The sequence below is a fragment of the Electrophorus electricus genome, chromosome 20 (genome assembly GCF_013358815.1).
Source record: "Electrophorus electricus isolate fEleEle1 chromosome 20, fEleEle1.pri, whole genome shotgun sequence".
NCBI lineage: Eukaryota > Metazoa > Chordata > Actinopteri > Gymnotiformes > Gymnotidae > Electrophorus > Electrophorus electricus.
Genome location: NC_049554.1, coordinates 5,935,207 through 5,940,061, shown reverse-complemented (window position 1 = coordinate 5,940,061; position 4,855 = coordinate 5,935,207). Strand labels below are relative to the sequence as shown.

Here is a 4,855-nt window from a genome sequence, read left to right as displayed (position 1 = left end):
ACCTCTATCCCACATCTGTTTGTTCTCTCTCTCTCTCTCTCTCTCTCTCTCTCTCTCTCTGTGTGTGTGTGTGTGTGTGTGTGTGTGTGTGTGTGTGTGTGTGTGTTTACGGGTCTTAGGGAAGCCATCAGAGAAAGGGAGCTCTGGAAGCTTTCAGTGAGACTTTATTTAGCTAATGAACTATAATGAACTATATTGGGTACACCTGCATAATGAAAAGCACTGGAGGCCTAATGAGCATGTGGCCCACAGTACATTATTTTTTTTAACCATGCCTTGCTTCTACAACTGTTTTCATGGGAAAATAACTTATAAATCTTATTTTTTATTGTTGATCTATCTATCTATCTATCTATCTATCTATCTATCTATCTATCTATCTATCTATCTATCTATCTATCTATCTATCTATCTATCTATCTATCTATCTATCTATCTATCTCCTTATTTATTATGTAACATTTTTGAGGCATATTTATTGTGCCCATTTTTTAGTGGAAACTTCCTTGTCAGCCCCTATTTCATAACTATGCATGTGAAGAAATAACTTTGTATAACACACAGACAGGAGGAAGTAATGCAGGAGTATTGCGCAGTCTGCGTGCCAAATGATCCACCTTCTCTTCTGGTCAACCACTGTACTGGAGTAACCTTGACAAAACACTCAGAATCAGCTACCAGATTATGCTCCAGTATGCTCCTGTGTTTGTTTGTTTGTTTGTTTGTTTGTTTGTTTACAGTGGATCAGCCTTTAGCTGGGACATAAACCTGCACAGACAGACCAAAAACCTGTACTCCTGCTTTTAGCTGATTTATGTTTATGGCCTTAAGTGGCATCTGAAATATGATAGTCCGCCTTGTCTGTTCAGTCATCTGAGCACGACTACAGAAAAAATAGCTCCCAGCTGTTGTTGCAAGTAGGTGAAAGGCAACTTCTCTTTTGCTATGATCTAAATATATTCATAAGAGGGGGACCACTCAATGTTGTAAAATGGATCTTTGCCAGATCTACATGCTATTTATAGCCCATACCGCAGAAGCAAAATAGAAACAAAGCACAAAGTTCTGCTTATATCAGTCAGTTTAGGCTACTGAGGGTCTATGATGATGCCTTTAATGTTCACTAGTCTGTTTTCTTCCTCTTGTATGCCAAATAATGTTCTGATCATTAGGACATGGGTGCAGTAACACAGTAACTACTGTAAAACCCTTATCAATTGGCTAAGCCTGAAGGGTAACGTTTTTTCCACCTTGTAGTTTTTCCATTGCTTGAAGTCAAAATCCTTTGTACACAATCAATTTATCATTCACAGTTACATAAAGATTCATTCCTAGGGCTAATGCGTTCACCAGAAACTAAACACAAACCTTCCAAGACAGCCTGGAAGCAGACAAGGAGATGAGGACCAGATGCCAGCCTTGTCCTGTTCATGATACGGACCTTTGGGTCCGCACGTTAAGATGTTCCTTACGTGTGCCAAGATGTTAGGGATTAGATAATGACCTAGCTAACCTCCCCCCTCCCGTCCACCTTGACTTATCAGTGGGTTGACCACCACGGAGCCCACCACATCACACGCCTTTTCATTAGGATTGTCACCCTTCTTCTCTGGGGTTTGTTGAATTGAGCCAACGATGTGTCCAGAAGGCTCAGCGGTAAGATGTAGCATCCCTGAATGTCCACTTTGTAATAAATACCACAGCTGGTACAATAGTGGCCTCCATGGTGACTAAGGCCATACAAAGCCCCACTGTTAAAGCACGCTCAGTCTCACCAGTTCCACTTAATTAGACAACCACAGACTATCTATACATAAATGATATCAACCGAACCACAGACTATCAATACATAAGTAATAACAACTAATCCCCAACTAATCTGTGACCTCTTGAACCACCGTCACTGACTAGCCCTTTCGGGTATCTCTGATAGCTCTTTTAATGCTACTCTTTTTTTGAAGTCCAACAATCGGAGAACCTTTTAATACGCAGCGTATTTGGGTTCAGTTAGAGTTCAGATCCCCTCGCTACAAAAGCATTGACTTGAGTACAGGGGCATCACTAGAGATTTATGTGTGTGAGTGTGTGTGTGTGTGTGTGTGTGTGAGTGAGTGTGTGTGTGTGTGTGTGTGTGAGTGTGTGTGTGTGTGTGTGAGTGTGTGTGTGTGTGAGTGTGTGTGTGTGTGTGTGTGTGTGTGTGTGTGTGTGTGTGTGTGTGTGTGAGTGTGTGTGTGTGTGTGTGTGTGTGAGTGTGTGTGAGTGTGTGTGTGTGTGTGGGGGGGGATTACTATCGAGGTCTTGGGGTCAGCCCTTTCACTGTCAGTCTCACTTTTTCTCCCTCTCCTTTCCTGTGTGAAGAACATTTTTATTAATCATTTATTAAACCTGTTAAAATGTTTTATATAAACTGGCAAAATCTCTGCTGACTCTGTTGACTCTGTTGACTGGTATGTAGATACAGTAATAAGTAATGAAATCTAACGAGCCATCCATTCACTTTAGCCTTAAATAGGGCACTGTTTGAAGCAGAAACCGTTTAAATATGTATTTGTTATTCAGAGCCACTAATTCGAATTGCCGTCCACCTTCAATAACAGCAGTGGCAATACTTCGCTGGTAAAGGGGGATATTTAAGTCTAAAATCAAGTCTTCCCAATCTGCAAAAAAATTGCATGTTTGGCGTGTTTGCAGTATAACTGCATACTGACGACCATGTAATCTCTTGGATCTGACAACAAAATATGCAGATATAACAGATCACTAACAGCATGAATATCCGTAAATTATCATCAGATAGTCTGTTGAATCTGACATTTTATGAAAAGAATTATAACAGATCACCAGATAATAGACCAGCATGAACTGCACATACGTTTGCTATACCATAAAAAAAAGAACTTAGCATTCAGCCTTTCTGTAACACCCCGATCGGAGCAGGGCGCGGAGCAGGACACACAGACTCCTTCAACGCAGACAGACGTTTATTTACATATAACGCAGAAAACAGTGGAACTCACACATAACGTAATAAGTGAACATATAACTATCTCGAACGATATGGATATTAACAAGGCGACACGAACATAGACGTTTAACATGAATACACATCAACAACGACCAACGACGAGGTGCACACTGATAGCTGTTTAAAGAGACATGCAAACACTTAACGTCTAAAACCTGTACGCTACAGGCCGTACCACGTGACTCGGGGGGGGGGGGGGGTCGGGGGCGTGTTCCGTGACACTTTCAGGATAAAATAGGTTACATTCAAATTTCGTGTAATCGTTGGGGTTGATGGTATATTATATTTATTTATAACCTGTTATATTAATGAACAAACTATCTGATAACATTGAAATACGACTTCACAAACTAAACATTCTTATTCAGACTTCTCATAGCCAAGTGCAGAGGGTCACAAAAACCGGCACAGCGTAATTTATTGTTATTCATTTTAGAGATCTCTTGTATCTATTTGCATATTTTGATGTCAGATTCAAGAGAGTAATATGCGGTCGTCAATATGCGGTTATAATGCAATCATATCCAGCATGCATTTTTGCAGAGCCTTTTTTTTGCAGACTTGCTTTTAAGAACAGTAAATATTCCCCTCTACCGGCGAAATATTGCTACGGTCAAGTGTTCATAAAGTGCAATATGCAATATTAATGTGCAGTACTGCAAGCGGCCACTGTTCCCGTGGCTAATTCCATTAGTGTCACGGCCTGCTCCGCCCCCTTAAGTCACGTGGTGCGGCCCGACCCGGGGGGAGGGGGGAGGGGATCCGCGCGTACGGTTTGTGTCGTAACCGGGATTGCACACACGTGCGCAGGGTTTAACGTTACGTGTCTCGCGCCTATTTAAACCGCTGTACGTGTTTGCTCACTTTGATGGTCATTGTCGCTATTTATGCTTCAATCTTGAGTATTCTAGCTATAACGCTGTTTCTGTGCAGTCGTCTAGTAATGTATCAGGGTTCTATGTTGAACGTTAAGTGTACAGTTATGTTTTCCGTTAACGTTATGTGTGAGTGCGAGTGCTGTTGTCTACGTCTTAACGTAACAAATGTATGTCTCCCTCGAGGGAGTCGGTTCGTCCACCGTGACAATTAGACTCACCACTAATGTGTCTTCCACATGAACGGCTGACTTTTGATTGTCTTATAATTGCCATTGGGAGGAGGACGTGAGCAGCGACAAACAAATGAGTCATTGTTTATCCTCCACAGTTTGGGAAAATATTGCAACACCCTCAAACAAACGAAAAAAAAACCCCAACTGTAATAGAAAGCTGGACACCCGGATGTATGGCCTAAAAACTGGAGTGTTCGAGTGAAAACTGGACGGGTGGGAATGTTGAGCGCATATAAAATATAACAGTATTTGCTATCGACAGCTAATGCAATAAATGTTAAAAATTAAATGTCGTTTGCAACTATTCCACGTGATAAGCCGTTGAGGAGCGTCTCATAAAGTGACTTGTAGGTCAATGTAAATATAGACAGGACGCCGGTCCGGAAGTCCGACTAATTTACCTTTAATACGCAGTAAATGAATAATTTAAATTCGAATAAACTATGAGCTCTTAATGCACATCAGAATAAATCATCTAGTGTTGTAGAAGATAGACGTTTTAGTCACATGTTAGAGCTGGTTGTATCACAACTAGATGATGGAAGTTCTTGATTTTTGTTACCTGGGAAATAGCCATATCTGTACAATTTCTTAATGAAGATATGAATTTAGACAGCGAAACCTTCTGATTTACGGCATAAAATACATTCCCTGACCGGGAATCGAACCCGGGCCGCGGCGGTGAGAGCGCCGAATCCTAACCACTAGACCACCAGGGA

At 41.3% G+C, this 4,855-nt stretch overlaps 1 non-coding gene across 1 annotated transcript; it reads right to left on the bottom strand.

The window, feature by feature from the left end:
* Positions 1-4,783: 4,783 nt before the first annotated feature.
* trnae-cuc lies at positions 4,784-4,855 on the bottom strand. Its single transcript has one exon. It is a non-coding gene; the product is annotated as a tRNA-Glu (tRNA).